The sequence below is a fragment of the Petaurus breviceps genome, unplaced genomic scaffold (genome assembly GCF_028583685.1).
Source record: "Petaurus breviceps papuanus isolate PSGF00001 unplaced genomic scaffold, PetGlider_PUasm1.0 224, whole genome shotgun sequence".
Taxonomy (NCBI): domain Eukaryota; kingdom Metazoa; phylum Chordata; class Mammalia; order Diprotodontia; family Petauridae; genus Petaurus; species Petaurus breviceps.
The window spans coordinates 12,536,960-12,556,623 of record NW_027185887.1 but is presented as its reverse complement, the minus strand read 5'-3'; positions in this window follow the sequence as shown (position 1 = coordinate 12,556,623).

Below are 19,664 nucleotides of genomic sequence, written 5' to 3'. Positions count from 1 at the left end.
CCTAGTACTGACAACCACACAATGCCAAGAAACAGACAATGAAGGAGAGGGGAGTGAGCTTCAATGTCAGAGACAGATTTTAAACTAGTTCTCTTCTCCAGATTAACCATACAAAACTGCTCTTCTGTCCATTACTTCTTTCTCTGGACCCCTTGTTACTCCTTCAAAAGTCAAGCTAGGTAGAACTAACAGCAACAAAATGAAGACCATAATGGTAACTGACTGGCATATTGGGTAGAACACTGGGTCTGGAGTAAGAAAAACTTGGGTTCAAATCTCATCTCAGATATTGACTAGCTATGTGACCACAGGCAAATCACTTATATGCTGTCTCCCTCAGTTTCCTTACCTACAAAATGGAGAAACCTCCCAGGATTTTTGCAAGGATAAATGAGATAATATTTATAAAGTGCTTTGCAAACTTTAAAGTGATATATAAATGCTAGCTAGCATTATTACAATGAGGGAAGAGGTCCACACTAAAAGATATCATAAATATGTTTATTTCCCATTTGTCTCTACTGACAGAGATAAGTAATTAAACTAGCCTTTGAACTTTGGTTAATAAAAGTTAAAGGCTGGGGTGGCTAGGTGGCACAGTGAATAGAGCACCGGCCCTGGAGTCAGGAGGACCGGAGTTCAAATTTAGCCTCAGACACTTAACACAAAAACTAGCCATGTGACCTTGGGCAAGACACAACCCCAATTGCCCTCCAAAAAGCAAAACAAAAAAAAATTGGTAGGATTTCAACAGGCAAGAACAGAAGCATTGCAAGAATACAGTAAATGATAAAGAGATGGTGGAAAGTGAGGGGCATGCCTAAAAATAATGAGTAGCCAGTTTGTCTGAAATGGAGGTTGTCAAAAAGGGATCAATAAGAGATAAAATTGGAAATGTATATTTGAGTGAGACTTTGGAGGGCCTTGAATGCCAAGCTATAGTTTCAACTTTCTTATACAGTAATGGGAAACTATGGATGATTTAGGGGTAAGGAAATAGCATGTACAGATAATGCAGCAAGTAGTTTAGGGCAGATTGGAGGCAAGAGGAACTGACACTAGGAAGACGAGTTAAAGGTCTATTGTAATAGTCCAGGGAGGGGTAATGAAAGCTTGAAATATTTGGTGACAGAATGAATGAAAAGTGAAAGAAATATATAAAGCATATAGAACTTGGTAGATAGAAATGTTTGTATATAAAGGCTGGGGAATAGAAGTAAGAGAAATAAAAGATTAATGATGCTTCCAACCTGGTTGACTGGACCAATTAGTGTCATTACAAAAACAAAAAGGCAAATCGAGAAAAGAGGCAACTGGAAAAATGAGTAACCGAGTGCCATTAATTCATCCCAAACCCATCCTATAGTGCCATAAAAAAAGACCTAAATTCACTTGTTTTCCTAGATGAAAAAAAGTTTTAAATGAATTCAAAAAATTATTTGCCAGCAAGACCATCTACTTTTTTTTTAACAAAGAATAGTATATTTGTAGATTCTTTCTGTCTTTCATGCCTAATACAAATTTGTCAAAAATCTATCTAAAGGCTATACATACAAAACTAAAGAAGTGCCCTATCTTTAAAAGAGGAGTTTTGGATGAAGAAAAGGAAAAGGTACATTAAGAACAAAGAATAACAAGTGGACAAATTAAGAGGTACCCTCATACAGATGAATTATTAAAGGTCCTTAAAAAGGGCTCCAAACCTTTCAGTAGTGATCCTGAGAAAGATTCATAGAACATGAATAAGAGAATTATGGGCTGTGATTTCTTCTGATATTCATATATACCCATACTGATGAAATCTCAGATCTATGTGTGAGGTAAACCAATGACATTGTTTCCCACTCTTGGAAGAAAAATCAGATTCCCCAATCACAAGCAATTCTGCATTTCAAAAACAGCACTTAAAATAATTCAAACCAATTGATACTAATAAACAGAAAATTATTTAACTTAATACTTTCTGAATCTAGAGCCATATGATTGGACTGTATAGCTATCAACTGGCTAACTTTACCTTCATTGTAAGGCTTAATTTGTGAGGTGTTTGTTCTGATATACTTGAACAACGGTTGACAACCATGCTAGCTTTATCCTCCATCAATCACCTATCCCAAAATAAATTGATCTTATTTACATTTTTTAGAGATTAATAGTACAAAAGTGTTGATATTTGCCCATATCCTTACCTCATGTACCAATAGCCTTGTCAATTCTTTTTAGCTTTTCCTTCCTTCCTTCCTTCCTTCCTTCCTTCCTTCCTTCCTTCCTTCCTTCCTTCCTTCCTTCTTTCCTTCCTTCCTTTCTTCCTTCCCCCTCTCCTTCCTCCTTTCTCTTTTCTTCTCTGTCTTCTTTTTTTTATTACTTTGACTATATGAAGCTATTGTCTGCATGGTACAGAAAATAAATACTGTTGATTTAATGATTATATGAATCAAGGGGGAAAATGAAATTAATTAATGCTGGAAGATTTGTCACATACAGTTTTACTAAAGTTATCATATCTTTGAATAAATATTATTTATCCCAGCCTGTTTTATATGAAATAACCCCAAATAATATTTCATATTGATTCAATTCAACAAACATTCATTAAGTACTCCCTATATATGATACATTGCGCTGAGTATATAATGATGGTATAGTCCCTACCTGGGAAACTTACATTCTGCTTGGGCAGGAGTTGGGGTCAGATGAGTTATAACTTGTACTCAAATCAGTAGAAAGGTGAGAGAGAACACAAACAACTGGGAAAATCAGGAAACGTTTCACATGAGAGGTGAAGTGAGCTGAAATTTAAAGGAAGAGAATTATCAGCTGAACTCATATTTCCAAGTTATTAGTCATGACCCAATACCTCCTTAACAAACTGCCCACTGGATCCTCTTTCAAAATAATAGTTCTTTCCCTCCTCCCAATCTAACACTCCTTCCTGTCAAAAAAAATACCCAAAACTCAGTTAATATTTATTAACAACCAGTATTTACTCAGTAATAGCCTGACAAACTCAGCAAAACCTTAATAAACCAGAATTTTGATGAATGAGAACTCCTGGGAACTAAATTTTCTGGTTAACTAAGAGGTGAATAAAAACAATACTACCCGTCTTTCTTTTAACACCCACCTTTTTTAAAAAAGTACTTCATCTCTTATTTTGCCCAGGCTCAAGATGTAGGGTTTACTCATCTGTCTTATTTCACTACTCTTGGACACGGGTACTTTGACCCTGGGCTCCTGAAGGCTCACGATATTGAGGTTGAACTTGGTGTAGACACACAATCAATGTAGCCAATGTAGCTTAATACTTTTATGCTCAAAAGATCACCAGCATCAGCCTCCACAGAAGATAGAATTACAGACATAAACCATGGGGCCTTTTAAAACTTTATTGATGAAAATGTTTCTAAAATATACTAGCTCTCTTCCTGAACTTCTGAGTTCATCACAGTAGAGATAATTGAATCTTTCTTTGCATACTGGGGGTGAAAAGGAGGCCAGGATGTCTTATAAAACCTCAGGACTATCATTCTGAAAATAATTTCCCTTTAAAGGGTATTGTTGAAGTATAGAACCATGAATAAAATCATTAATTTCTTCCAGATAAGCACAGAGATCTGTGAAAAAATGCTACATAAGGATAGTTGGTACCATAGAAAATATGTGACAAATGAGTAATTGGCCAAATTATATTATATGGTGTTTGGTGCTTTGCAGTAGGGTTTCCTTACAGTTATTTAATAATACTATTGTAAAATGACAATGGTCAAGATTTCTTCTCCTCCACTTCCAATTGATACTGTTGAGAATGTATTTGCTGTCTTGGTGGAAACATTGTGTACAATTAAACTCCCATAAAAGACTTCCTGGTGGGTGAAAACAACTTAAATTCTGAAGAAACATAAATATTTGGCTTCAGAAACAAAACTTTCTTAGAGAAAAGATGTATATAGGTATTAAAGATTTTTATTTAAGAAGTCAAAATTCAACCCAAAGAGACTGAGTATACTCTAGTATAACAACTTTCTAAAACTATACATTTCTTAAGACATGATAAATTCTTCTGACATGATGACACCATGGACAATAGATGTGGTTTTTACTAAGGTAGGAATAAAATATTTACAGTTACTTATTTTAATATCTCTATTTCCATGGAAGGTGAGATGAGAGAAAAAAAGAAAGTATCCAGAAAAGAATTAAAAGATCAATAGATATCCAAAGCTTTCTTAAAAACACCTACCCCACCTTTAAATATATGATGGAGCTTTTCTGGTCTGGTATGCAGTTTGAATATTTCACACGTTGATGTTAGATAAAATAAATAAGAATTTAGCATATCCTAGAGGGAATTGGATGTAAATAAATCGCCTTAATTTTACAGAGCTATATTAGTTCAGAATCAGCTAAAAAGTTGCACAGTTTAGGCACTGAATTGGGAAGAGAAAGGTCTTAATTTCTTGCCCCCAATTTTAAAGCCTCAACAAAACAGAAATTTCAGTTGTATCCAATTAAAATTTGGTATATATTTAGATTTTCTTTCCCTATTCATCAGTTTTCAAAATAGACTGGAATCGAAATAACTACAATATCTTCTCAAATTTTCATGCAAACTTTGGTTCTTAGTTAATTTGAAATGAATCAAACAATCCATAAGGATTTATTGGCCTGCCCTCAAGGGACTTTTATTCTCTTAGGGGAGAAAACATACACATATATACATATATATGTATATAATATGTATGTATGTGTGTATGTTGTAATGGAAATGCAAATTTGGAAGATCTTCCCTGACCCTAGGCTAAAGTACACCTGAAGCCTGGGGTGGGAGGCCTGTTTTTCAGTAGATACTTTTTGATTGGCCAGTGGGTCAATAAGGTTGTTACATTCTCTGAGCCAGGAGAAGGCTATATAAGCCCTGATGTGAGGCTTTGTTTTGGGGGCTCACTTTGAGAAGTGTTCTGTGATTTGATATGGATTCTGGGAAGCCGTTGTCCTGAGACCCCCGGCTTTGAAAAAACCCAGATGTTGAAACCCAGATGTTGACTGGGTATGAATGTAATGGTTGGACAGTTTGAAATCTGTACTAGATCTGTTTCTGTCTTGATAATTCTGTCTGTGTACTTTGAAGTTCGGGGTGCTGACCTTTTCCCCTGAACAAGGTAAACAATATATGTCTGACTGATTAAAGTAAGCTTGTTAACCCATTTTGAGTTGCTTTCCTTTATCAAAGCAGATCCAAGAACCTGTACTGGCAGCAAACCCTGAGGATGCTTGGGGTGCTTGCTGCTACATATGTCTATAAAATAGAAGCAAGAGAATTGTTTGCAGAGGAATGCAAAAAAGAAGGCCATTAATAGTTGGGCATGGGGGGTAAAAAAAAAGACTTTCTGAAGGTGATACATCAGCTGACCTTTGAAGGAAACTACAGATTCTAAGAGTCAGAGAAGGTAGCATATACCAGGTAGAGGGATGGAACATAGAAGGCTTTGGTTGGAGAACAACAACGATGTCAGTCTGACTAAATTCTAGAGACTGTGATGGTCAATAATATATAATATGACTGCAAAGGTAGGTGGGATTTTTTAAATACCAACCAACATCAACTACCTCAAGTCAGGCTAATGAAATTAATTTCATTCACAGACTATTAGCTTCCCTTGGTACAGTAGGTTTCTTTCCTTCATTATCCATCTAGGGAAGATTCGGTTAAAATCTATTTTGAATAAACAACTCTTTAAGGCCTAATATTTTAATATAGCCAATACTCAGCTCCATTTTCATCATGAAATGACAGGTCCTCTCCTGGAGAGAACCATGGTAAATAGAACTAAATAACGATATTTAAAATGTCTCAATAAAGACAAGATCCCATACTAATGTAGTTCCTATACTGCTTCATTAAATAGTTTATTAATTAAAATCTCTCATTTTTTTGCTGTTATTTAGAAGAATTAAACCAGCTGATTTGCTTCCAGACATAGTCATAAACCATTCTACTTCATACTTCCTTAATAAAAAAATCACATGGAAGGTAAAGCATTTCAAAATTCAACCCCCTAATTTTACAGATGAAGAAAGCAAAGCCCAGCAAAGATTAAGTGGCTTGTCCAAGGTCATACAGGTAGTAAAGATGAGAGGTAAGATTTGAACACATGTCTTCTGATGCCATAGTCAGTGGCCTTTACCTCCTTTTCCCTCAGATGTGTTAAACTAAATAATACTTCATCCTTTGACAAATCTAGTTTGGGAGTTTTCAGAAGAGAAGAATTGATACATTTTTTTAAATGGAGGGCATCTGTTCACTCAGATAAGGCAATAAATAATGTTATTAGTCACTCTTTTCTTGCTCTCAACTGCATCTTTACTGACAACACCATGTCACATTTACTGCGTGACTCCATGTGCAGCTGGGAAATTGCTGCCCAAATGTTTAATAAATTTGATAAATGAGTTTATTTAATTCAGCAATCAGATATTGATGATTATCTAGAAACACCTGCCTTTTTGGCACTGAGATAATGTTTTCAGGCCATTGAACCATTCATTCCCTATCCCTCACTAGTGGACATTTAAATTTAGCTAATAGTTAACTTTAAATTTCTACCATGCTATTCCTTCTGTTTACTTAGCTAAACAGTGAAAGATGAGGAACACTACTTTAAGACACCTGTTTGCAGGACTATGCCAATATTTACTTATAGCTTGATACCCATTTTATATGTGTGTGTGTATATATATGTGTATATTCACACACATATGTGAATATATATACATACACACATATATGTATGTATATATGGAGAAGTAAATGGCAAACCACTCCAATATCATTGCCAAGGAACCCCAAATGGGATCATGACTGAAAAAATGTTTAACAAATGTGTGTATATGTATCTATGTATATACATAGACACATATAGACATATACATATATGCATGTGTGTGTATCATGCTTGCTGTAAAAATCTAGGCTCTGTGGGATGGACACACAACTAATTTGGAAAGTAGATTTTGTAACTTGACTTAGATACCAAAACATGAACATTAAACCTTTTTGTACTGACAGGAGGCATATGAAAACCTCAGTCATAACCATCACAATCAAATTTGCTGCCCTACTTTGCTAAAACTACAGCCAAAGGGACAATTATAGGATCAATGATGATTACTGTGTGACAGAGCACAGTTGCAGCCACATAAATAACTCAGAGGGAAGAGAAATTCAATTTAGGGATAGTCACAATTCCCCCAAAGCTAAATGACTTAACAAATACGATTTTCAACATCTCTCTTGCAAATGTCCAGACTATTTTATTCAGTTCCAATAGAGCGATGGTTATAAGAAAACAAACCCCAGGGTCTTGGAAGATAATTGTTTCTCGGTAGAACAAAATTAATTTTAAAAGGAAAAATGGACCCAGAACTCTTGTCAATACCAGAAGGAATATGATTCTTAGAATCCATATCCTTGTTAGCAATATCTGTTGTTTAACCACCCTGAGTAAAGCACATTATGAGTTCATTTAATTTGTAAGAGACAGCATCACTGTTGCCCTCAAGAAGCTTATATTCTGAGCAGGGATAAAAGTGGATCTTTTCCATGGTAGGCATATAACATTTAAATTCTATGCCAAATGCTTTAATATAAGATAAATGTGAAGTAGAAGTGAGACTTCATCAGAATAGGGCTATATTTTTTCAAGTAATTGTAGGATTTTATTTCTCTAAAGAAAGATTGAGTGTTGCTTTATACCCTGAGGAAATAGCACAAACAAGCCAAGCCAATCAGAGGAATATCTGTATTAAAACCATATCAGCTCACCCCAATGTGCCATGATAATATAGATGTAAAGGGTGGCATGATATTCTGCAGTGGAGGAGCATAGGGTTATAGAGGCAGTTAGTTTAAGGATGATTGACATTCAGCCTTCATGGAAAACCAGAGACAGCAGGCCATTGTTGAATCAAACATCCCAAGAACACCTTATGTGAAACAAGCTTTGAATGAGGGCATGTGTACTAGTTCATAACAAATGTTGTATTGTAGAGTTGTGCAAGGCATTCTTATTTGCTAAGAAACAGTGAAGGTTTTGTGTTTTTCATGCTTAAAACAAATCAGAAACATCAGAGGGTTTTAGGCAAAAAGGCAAGAGCATATGTCTGTAGTATCACTTTTATTTACCCTATAGCTTTTAGAAGAGACAGATTTAGCAAATTCTAGCTCTTACATCTTTATTATCTTTAAATTTAAAGTAACATTTTTTTAAAGCAATTGGGGTTAAGTAACTTGTTCAAGGTTACACAGCCAGTTATTTTTGTGTGGGTGCCGAGTATCTGAGGCCAGAACCGATCCCAGGTCTCCCGACTCTGGCGCCGGCGCTCTTACTCACTGCGCCACCTGGCCACCCCAACGATTATTCTTACATTAAAATAGATAAATAAGATACATCAATAGAAATGTGTTCTTACTTTGAAGGATTTTTTTTATTTAAACAAATTATAATAAAAAGAACTTAGATAAATAAGATACATAAATAGAAATGTCTTCTTATTTTAAAGGTTTTTCATTTAAACAAATAAACAATAATAATTAATATTTATGTATCATTTTAAAATTTACAGAACTCTTTATTTATATTATCTTATTTGATCCTCACAATATCCCTGTGAAATGCTGTAGGTGCTACATTATTCCCATTTTATGGGTGAATAAATGGAGGCTTAAAGAGATCAAGAGACTTGCCCAGGGTCACACAGATAATATATCTGAGCCAGAATTTGAACTTAAGTGCTCTTCCTGACTCCAGGTGCACTAGTTTATCTACGGTACCACCTACCTGCATAGATGTTAGTTTATGCCTAGTACATAGTAGGAGCTTTCTAAGTGCTTATTGACTGACTAGCTGAGTGGGAAAGTAGTAGCAGGCCAAATTAAAGAATACCCAAATGTTAGCTTGTCTGACCTAGGGCTCAAACAACCCTTCCTCCTAAGAAGCACTTTAGTTCAGTTAGATATATATGTTTAAAACCTTCATCTCCCTAGTCGTATTCATAGCAAAGCATGGAGATTCAAAGGAGTGTGCTGACAAACTCTGTAACCTAGAAGGTAGCAAAAGCAAAGACTGAGCAACTAGAAAACAATGGGGAAAACATATCACCCTCTTCATATGAAAGTATTTCTAAATACACTGTCATAAAGCCCCTTTGTCAAGAAGGCTAAGGGGACATTTTAGTGATTAATGATGTAACGATTCCTTGCAAAACAGTCATATTTCCCTGCATTATCCAAACATATGTAGTAAATTACCACATTCCATAAGAGACTCTTGGATAAGAAACACATCTATTCCTTTGACAATCTTTCTTTTTAAAAATGTACTTAGTAAATAAAATGGTTTTCAAGAGAAAATAATCCAAAACACACACAGAACTGTCAGAAATGTCAAGCAAACTTAGTAGCATTGTGAACTAATCCAAAGACAAAACTTCTAGCGACACAACTGTGAAAGAAAATATAAAAGAAAGTTGGCAAGTCAAAGAACAAAGTTGCTGAAACCTTTCCATGTGGTGGTCCCAAAGCCAGCTCACAAAGCATCATGAAGCTATTTCTATACATTTGAAACAATAACACCTCGGTTTAACAAAAGGACAGAGAGAGGGAGGAAGGGAAGGGAAAGGAAGGGGAGAGGGGGGAGGGGAGGGGAGGGAAAGGGAGGGAAGCGAAGGGGAGGGGACAACAACTCTCTAGAATACTTGGGGGTTTTACTAAATTGCTAGCACAATATGAGTTAACAATGTGTTATAGAAGCTGAAAAAAGCTAATGCATCCCTAGGATGCCATGTTAAAACTATATCCTATTCTGGACCCCCTAACAACTTTCCCCCTCCTCTGTCAATATAGTAAGTTTTATAGGTGGCCGATATAAATGTGTCAAAAGGAGAAAATAAAATTTCAACGGGAAATCTGGAAGTTTTGTACAAACTTTCCCAGAAATCAAAGGAGCATATTTTGAAAACACATAATACATTTACCAAAATTAATATCCCAGTAAATGTGCCTAATCAGGAAAAACCATCTAGGTAATGCTTGCCAGGGTTTTGGTACTCTGATATGTAAATTCCAAACAAAATCCACAGCCCCAGACCAATAGAACATCCAAAAGGTGGTGATAACTTTGGAATGATGACTTTGCAGTTTGATTTATAACTTAGATGATTTAGATATGTTAATGAACTAAATCCAAGGTGACAGATAGGAATTGAATTGGTTCCCTAAAAAATCTCTAACTCTTGGGGCAGCTAGATGGCACAATGAATAGAGTACTGGCCCTGGAATCAGGAGGACCTGAGTTCAAATCCAGTCTCAGACATTTAACACTTACTAGCCATGTGACCTTGGGCAAGTCATTAACCCCAATTGCCTTGATTTTGCCCATCCAAAAAGAAAAAAAAAAATCTCTAACTCCTTCCACTCCCCAGTCTTCTTCTATCTCCTAAGGATCCATGCTGCTCAACTCTTCCAACTCCACTACTTGATTACCTAAGTGGCTCATTCCTTTCCATTCCTCTTCCTCACTCTGCCTGGCCCCCCCCTTCACCATTCCATCCCCCTGTCCATGCATCATCTGCCTCTATATCACCACTTTTCATGATTTGTCTCTGAATTTCCTGTTCTGTTTGCCCTTATACCCATTGTGGTTATTAAAATAGGATCACTACCCCATTTCCCACTGCTGATCATGGTCTTTCTGGATGAGTACCCAAAGAACCAGATCTGCCAGTTCCCTTTTCCTATTTTCATAAGCTAGTTACCATGTCAGATGCATTGAGAAACATAGAGTCTCTAGCTCTTTTGGTTATAATCCGGGTGTGCCTCGCCTTAGTTAGGCCAAGACTGGAGGATTGTATTTGATTTTCTGTACCACATCATAGGAAAGGCATTTCAAACTAGAGCATATTCAGAGGAAAGTAACTTGAAAGGTGAAGGACTCTAAGATGAGAATCACTAAGAAATTGAATGAATTTGGAGTATTTAAACTGAAATAAAAACAAAACATTTAGGTGAAAAATTATAGCTACTATCAAATATTTGAAGGACTATCAGGTTGGATAAAGATCTGATTTGATCTGTTTGGCTCAAGGGCAGAACTAAGAACAATGGGTGGACATTAAAAAGAAGCAAATTGAGACTTGTTGACAGGAGAAATATTTCTCAGCAATTAGAGTTATTCAAAAGTAAAATGGGGGGGGGGTATCTAGGTGGCGCAGTGAGTAGAGCACCAGCCCTTTAGTCAGGAGGACCTAAGTTCAAATATGACCTCAGACCCTTAACACAAAAACTAGCAATGTAGCAATGTGACCTTGGGCAAGTCACTTAACCCCAACTGCCCTCCAAAAAGCAAAAAAAAAAAAATAGTAAAATGGGAAGCATTAGGAGATAGTTGATCTCCCCATCCCTGAAGAGCAATAAGTAAAGACTGGTTTACTCTTTGTCAGGTATGTTGTTAGAAAGAGTCTGTTTCAGTTCTAAGTTTGACCAAATGACCCCTGAGGGCCTGTCCAACCCAGAAATACTATGATCCTTTCCTTACCACCAAAGAAAACAATACTATTTCCACAACTATGTCCACAAATATGATTGTTAGCAACCCTCAGGCAGACAACATAGGACCTTTCCCATAGCATGCCCCTAAAATATATCTGATTAATATAATACCTAGTATATTGGTTTGGGATATATATTGTCAGTCTTGAACAAAGGGGTAAGCCATGATGTTAACTGTGTCACAGAAAAGTGCCTGAAACAATTATCCATCCACCTGTTGGAAAATGTAGGTACGAGAATCATCAGTACCTCCTAGCGCAGTCAGACTGCTTATTCTCCTGATTCTTTGGAACACCATGGGGAGAGCACACACACTCACGTTGTGAACAGCTGTCATGGATAAAGCTGGAAGCTGCTCAACAGATGTGTACAGCTATGTTTGCCCTGTTTCTATGAAATCCTCCATATCAATTGATTGAGCTTTTATTTCAAACTAGGTACCAAAAAGGCATTAATTAGAAAGAAAGCCAAAACAAAAATATCTTCCTTCCTCTATCCACCACTTCTCCTATGTACCCTCCTTCCCATTCCAGATTTGTTTGAATTAAATTTTTAAGCCTAGTAAAATTATTTTTTCCTGTATTCTTTTGTATTCAGGAGACAGAGAGAGAGAAATTTATTGCTCTCCTTTCACCCCATCCCCAATCTCCCTGCTATTATCACCTTCCTCCTATCTATATATTTCACATACATTTAAATCTCAGGGCTTTCTAACCGTTTTTGTGTCATTTATGCCTTTGTCATTTGGATAAAATCTATGCACTCCTTGTCATAATCATGTTTTTAAAGGCATAAATTTTTTTAATTGTTTTTTTTTTAATTTAGGATTGTAAAGGAAACTAAAGGTCAGTGAAAACAGAGATAGACATTTTCTCATTCAAGTTCATGGATTCCCTGAAAAAATTTGAGGACCCCGGGTTAAGAACCTTTGAATATATTTTTTCTTGTAAGCTTATAAACTCATTGAGGCCAGAGATTATATCAAGACAAGTTTACAAAAAAACTTAGTAAGTACCTACTATGTGCTAGAAACTGTATGAAGCACTAAGGGTAGAAAGAAAGGCAAAAATATTCCCTGTCCTCGATGGTATCATAATTTAATGAGGGAGACAATATGCAAACAACTATGTATAAACAAGATATAGATGTATGTAACAATATACACACATACATACATGTGTATTTGTATGTATGTATTCATTTATCTGATATACATGTGTACATGTATACACATATATGTATACACACATATATCAGGTAAATATGATATAAATATAAAAATAAATGTGTATATCATGTATACATAGACATATGTACACACACACACACATATATATATTGATATATACTGGATTAATTAGATGTAATCTGAGAGAGAAGGCACTAAGGCACTAATATTAAGAGAGACTCCAACTAGACTCTTGTAGATGGTACAAGTTTAACTGAGATATATTGGAAACCAGAGAAGCCAGGAGGCAGAGGTGATGAGGAAGAACATTGCAGGCATTGAGGACAGCCAATGAAAACTTGCAGAGTGTATAGACAGAGTGCCTCATTTGAAGAACAGCAATGAGGTTAGAGTCACTGTGTCATAGAGAATTTGAAAGGGAGTAGAAAGGTGTACAAAAACTGGAAAGGTAGGAAAAGGCTCTGTTCTAAAGGGCTTCAAAAGGCAAGGAAATTTTAATTTTTGATCCTGTCTGTACCAAACTGGGATTTGAATTCAGCTGTCCTGACTCTATCTCCAGTGCATCCCTGTCTACACACACACACACACACACACACACACACACACACACACACACACACGCACACCACATCACACCAGTCTCCAGGAGCTGCAAACGTTTTTCTAATTAATAAGCGACCCAGCTTCTGCTCTGCTTTTATGGTTGCCTTGGCAGCGAATTGAGAGACTTTGTTGGAACCTCGTTAATTCTCACTTCACTCATGTGTAAACCTGCTAAGCTTGGAAATGAAGCTGGTGGTCTCAAGCCACTCCTTCAGCAGAGATTTAACAGCAGAGACCCTTGCCAAAGGCTCCTATTAGTTAGGCTTCATTACCCTCTTCTCCCCCTCCTGCAAATGGACTCTGAGGCACTGACAGGCACGTCTATGTATTGTTAGGTAGTTTATGAGCAATAATGAAAATTAAGCCCTGTGGTCCCGTAAACAGACACAGTCTATTTTGTGGAGTTGATTTGATCATGCTCATTCACATAGAGTCAGAGGTCTAGAATGGAAAAAAAGATCATCTCATTTCCCCTTTTCTAGGGTGTCTCCCTCATTCCTGCTATACGCTGCTGCCTTGCAAGGCCCTTCGCTATCTGGCTTATCCTTTAAGGTGCCACCGTATGAACTCTGTGCTACAAGCAAACTTTGCTTCCTCTCACAGTACCTTACATACACCCTACCTTACATAAACCCTTAACACTCTTTCAACTAGCAAATGTTTTCACATATAATATGTCATTTGGTCTTCACACTAACCCCACAACATAGGAAGAATAAGTAGTGTTACTCCATTTTTTTAGGGACAACTAGGTGGTACAGTGAATAGAACACTGGGCTCAGACTCAAGAAAGCTCATCTTTGTGAGTTCAAATCTGGCCTCAGACCTTACTAGCTTTGTGACCCTAGATGAATAACCTAACTCTCTTTGCCTCAGTTTCTCATCTGCAAAATAAGCTAGAAATGGAAATGGCAAACCACTCTAGCATCTTTTGTTTGTTTGGTTGGTTAGTTGGTTGGGTTTTTTTTTTTTGCTTTTTGGAGAGGAGAGGGCAGGGCCATTGGGATTAACTGACTTGGGCAAGGTCACATGGCTAGTAAGTGTGTCAAGTGTCAGATGCCAGATTTGAACTCAGGTCCTCCTGACTCCAGAGTCAGTGCTCTGTTCACTGCACCACCTAGCCACCCCAACCACTCCAATACCTTTGCCAAGAAAATCCCACATAAGGTCATGAAGAGTTAGACATGGTTGAATAAAAACAAAATTCCTTTTTTTTGTACATGAGAAAACTGAAATTCAGAGAAAGACCACTCGGGAATTTATATTTGCGTTACCTGAGATCCTAGATCTTTGGACTCAGTTTCAGGGTCTTTCTACTAGAGCACATTATATCTTAAGGAGAAAACTAGGTGGTGGGTGCACAGGTCTAGAGCAGTGGACTTGGAGTCAGGAAGGTTACAACACTGAACATAGCACCTTGCACATGAGAAAACTCAATATTATCTAGTGACTAAAAAATATAAAAACAAACATCTGTCTCACTCTGAATGATTAGGGGAAAAAAGGAGTAGAGGTGACAATTCAAGAAACTTCATCATATAATGTTGAAAGTTTCCTGAGAATAGGCTCTATACTCTATTTTGGCAGATTTGGGCTCTAATTGTGCATATGGGAACAAAAGACAAATATGAACGAACATCTTCAGATTCCCAATAAGATGTAAAGATTTGGCCTGCAGGTCTATCCTCCTAGACACCACTGTTCTGTTGGCAATGAGGGGACAGAGAAAGAGATAATGATTTGATGGCAGTGGGGGAATTCCAGAGTGTGTGGGAAGCATCATTCATGTGTCTCTGCTGCCCTCCTCAGAGAAAAGGATGGCAGTGGGGCCCCAGGCATGTCAGTTTTAGGAAAGAGGCAGAAACTTATTATAGCCTAGATAACCCTGGCCCAGATTTTCTTGAGAAAATGGTTTACTACATGGTATGAAGGAATAATAACTTCTTTATTACCTGTTATATGTTGGGCACTGGGCTAAGCTCTTTTTACAGTTGTTATCTCACTTGATTCTCACAAATAAACCTAGAGGGAAGTGCTATTATTATCCCCATTTTACAGTTGACTAAACTGAGGCAAACAGAGATTAAGTGATTTGCACAGGATCACACAGTGTCTGAGGCTGGATTTGCATTCCAGTCTTCCTGATTCCAGAAATTGCTAGGGGATCAGCTGCCTACATATTGTGTGAAAGATACTTTTGCGTTTATCCAAAGTGATAATGGTGGGTGATATTTACGTAGTATTTTGCTTGCATTATATGTCACAGCATGGTCTTATTTGTTTTTTATGTTTGTTTTGGAGGACCAGTTAGGGTTGAGTGACTTGCCCAAGGTCACACAGCTAGTAAGTATTAAGTGTCTGAGGTCATATTTGAACTCAGGTCCTCCTGACTCCCGGGACCAATGCTCTATTCACTGCGCCACCTAGGCCTCCCTCCCCCCCACCCCGCGTATGATCTTATTTGATCCTCAAAACAACCCTGTGAAATAGGTGCTAAATTATTCCCATTTTACAGATGAAGAAACCCAGGCTTAGAGAGGTTTTGTGATTTACCCAAGTTCATACAACTAAGTTTTGGAGGCAGGATTCTAATACACACCTTCGTAGATCCAAGTCCAAAGCTTTCTCCTTTCCAAGAAGTTGATGCAATATTTCTGATGTTATAAAGCAATTACAGTTCCCCAACTGGTAGCAAAAGACCTGGGATTTTAGGGTACTAGGGAGGTCTATTCTCTCTTAAAAGCCCTTCTATGCCTGCTTTGTGATGCCTTCCATTCCTCAGTTAGCATTTCTTCATTTAAGCCTTTGTTCCTTCATTGAAATATGAGGCAAAGCTTCAATTTTATTTTTTCACTTAGCCTCCCCTAATTTAGTAAATCCCCCCTCCCCCATCCCTGTACCAGATACCTCTGGGTTCTCAAAGATTAGGAAAGGGTAATCTCTCACTGGTCCTCCCACTTTGGAAGAGCTCTGGCAGTGTAATTAATACTGTACTTTGTTTATTTTCGGAGAATAAGCTAGAATTGGTATAGAGATCAACACCAGAAGGGTGACCCCCCTGATGGTGAAGTGAGGAGCTGTCAGCGCAACTCATGAAATATTCTGAAGGGGGCTGTCACTTGAATTGGTGGGGGGAAATGACAACACCAATAAAACCATGTCTCTCTTTAAGTTGAAGAGATCAATGAGTTGAACAGGTTCTACCCTAAGATCAGGTTCTGATAAGGGAGAAGATAGTTGTAGTAACTAGTATTTATATAGTCTTGAAGGTTTGCAGAGCACTCTATAAATATTGTTTCATTTTATCCTCATAACAACCTGGGAATTCGGTGCTATTATTATCTCCCCAATTTACAGATGAAGAAACTGAGATTGAGAAAGATGACTTACCCAGTGTCACAACTAAAAAGTGTCCAAGGCAGGATTTAAACTCAGGTCTCCTTGACTCTAGAGTTCGGCCCTCCATTCCCTATGCCACCTAGTTGCCTGATACTGTGGACAACAGGAATTAGGGGAGTGCCATGGGGGGTAAAGTGTTAAGAAAATGGGTCAGAAGGAAGAGATTAAGACATTGAAGACAAATTTCACTCATTTCACAAGTTTTGTCTTTCCAGCAGTGTCTACTCCTTACTTGGCTCATCTCTATTTTTGTCAAGTTTGAAAACAGGTAGGGTTATAGTATTTGACTAATGACATCTTCCCCCAAATATGAATGTATCTGCAGCCTACTGAGCAGGACTCACATCCCCTTTAACAAGGGACAAATCCAAGCTTCTCATATTATCAACACCCTTGCTGAAGAAATCTAGAACTGATAAAGTGAGAAGAGCACCAGCTTTGTGGTCAGAGGAAATGAGTTTAATATCCCAACACTGACATTTACTATGGGTGTGACTTTCCACAAATCATTGAACCTCTCTGGGTTCAAATTTCCTCATTTGTAAAATGAGAAGGTTGAATTAGATGGACTCTGCAATCTCTTTTGGTTCTATATCTATGGTCCTATAAAATCCAACAAATCTATAGTTCTTTCTCTTTGAATCTCAAAACTCCTCACACCAGCACAGAGATCTTTCATTTGGGGCAAAAGAGATTATCTGTTCTGTCCTTCAGATAGGACAAATGGTGTCAGCCTTTAAAATCAGCTCCTGTGAATTCTGTACTTGAGTCTCTGACATTCATCCCCCTCCCCACCCTGCGCACTATAGCATACACCTGTTAAATATATAAGTGTAACTCAAATTGGATTCTGCTTTATCATTCATCATTCCCATGAAAATGTCTTTCCCTCCTTGGCAGGAATAATAAACATTCATATTGATATGATCCATTAAGATTTGCAAAGTGATTTCCTTATAGTAACTCAGTGAAGTAAGGAAAACACTATTATCTCCATTTTACAGATGAAATAACTGAGGTTCCCTTCCTTTCTAATGTACAGTGTCCTTGGACTATCTCCCTTATCACCCCATCCGACCTTGCTCCCAAGGAACATGCCATTTAGCTCTTTAACCTTTGATCATAATCCATCTGGGGTTTTCAAAGATGATGCTGTCATCAGCTTGGTAGCGCTAGTAATTTCACAGACAGTAAAATCACCAAGTGAAGGGAGACAGTTGGCCACATGCAGATGTGATCTTTTTCATCAATGTTAGGGGACTTAAAGGTTTGCTTCAATTAGAGAGTGGGGGGCGGGGTTGATTGTGTGACATGGGTCAGGTTTGTGCTGTTGATTTGATTCTCTTAGGCATTTTAGTCTCTTTAGGCATTCTCTTAGGTATCTTGAATGTCAGGGTTAGGGGTAGAAGAAATTATACTCAATGGTTTATTAAGTCAAGAAGGAATAGTACCGCTTTCAAGTAGTTTTCATTATTATTATCTTATTCTCAACTTTATTGTTATTACTATTAGCAACATCTCATCTTTTTCAATAAGATTCAGATAAAAATGGTCCTGGGACAAATCAGTGTCCTATTCTTATTCTTTTATGATTAATTTTCTATGGACTACTGAACAGGTGGATAAAATAATTAGTTGTTTTTTTAATAGTTGAATGAAAGCATTTAAAACTTTCACTCATCTTAATATTAGTAATGTTATATTGCAAATTATGAAGATGATGGTAATGGGACTTAAATCTAAAAGGATTAGATTTTATACCTTAAAAAAAACTTCAAATGGGTTTTTCTCTCTCTTCTTTTCCACATGTGCCTCTACTGGGCCTCCACATAATACACACAGAAACATAAATCAAAATATCCTTAAAAAGCTCACCTCACTCAAAGAGGGGCCCCAGTCTTTTCCTCTTGTGCTTGCATGAAGCATATGGGACCCTCTCTCATTGAATTGGCCTAAATATAAAACTATTGGAAATCCTGAGGCATCATCTCCTCTCCAGGCTCACGTACAATTCCCATTAATGTTAATACGAGCTATGTGGAAGGATTGAGGAGCAACCATTCCCCATTATGTTTTATTACATTTTTATTTTATGAACTGGTCTCTCAGATGATAAATCAGTGCTCCCGTGCAACCATAACTCTTTGGGGAAAACCTCCATGGAATTTTCCTTCTTTGTGCTCTTCTGACACTGTCAGAAAGAAAAATCCAGATGACTAAAACCATGCCTTGTGTTTATGACCTGTAACAACTATTGTACTGTGAATGACACCCCAAGAAATGTCTTTTAAAAAAATTTACACCCTCCCCAGTTTAGTAGCCATTGAGACTTCACTCAAAATTCCTGCCCTGGAGTAATTAACATTGTATTGTGCAAATACCCACTCAGCAGCTGGCAATTAGATAACCCAGAAATGAAGTGTTTCACTTCATCAAATCATGCTAACAATTTGATAAGTCTCTATGACCCAAAGGCTTCACAGTTAGCACTTACATATCTGATCAGGAAAATTGCCATTAGGGGTATTTGTTCCCTATGGCAGGCCACTCTTTGAGCTGCCCTTCCTTGACTTTGAGAGGTAGGGAAGGGACATGCAGATTCAAAATGCATTTTTCTCTATGTTCTAATCTTCCCACTCCTTCCTTACTCAGATTTTCCACTATAGGAAGATTAGACTTTTCATGTATTCTCATGAACTACACCTATGCTAATGTAACATACCTATCTCCACCTTCAAGTGTTTCTTCATCCTATTACCCAACCTATAAATGTTCTTCTTCAATTCTCTGCTGATCTAGCATATCAATGCCCACCCACACAACTCAAATCCTACTCCCTTTCTCTAAATATTCTTGCCCCTATAGTCA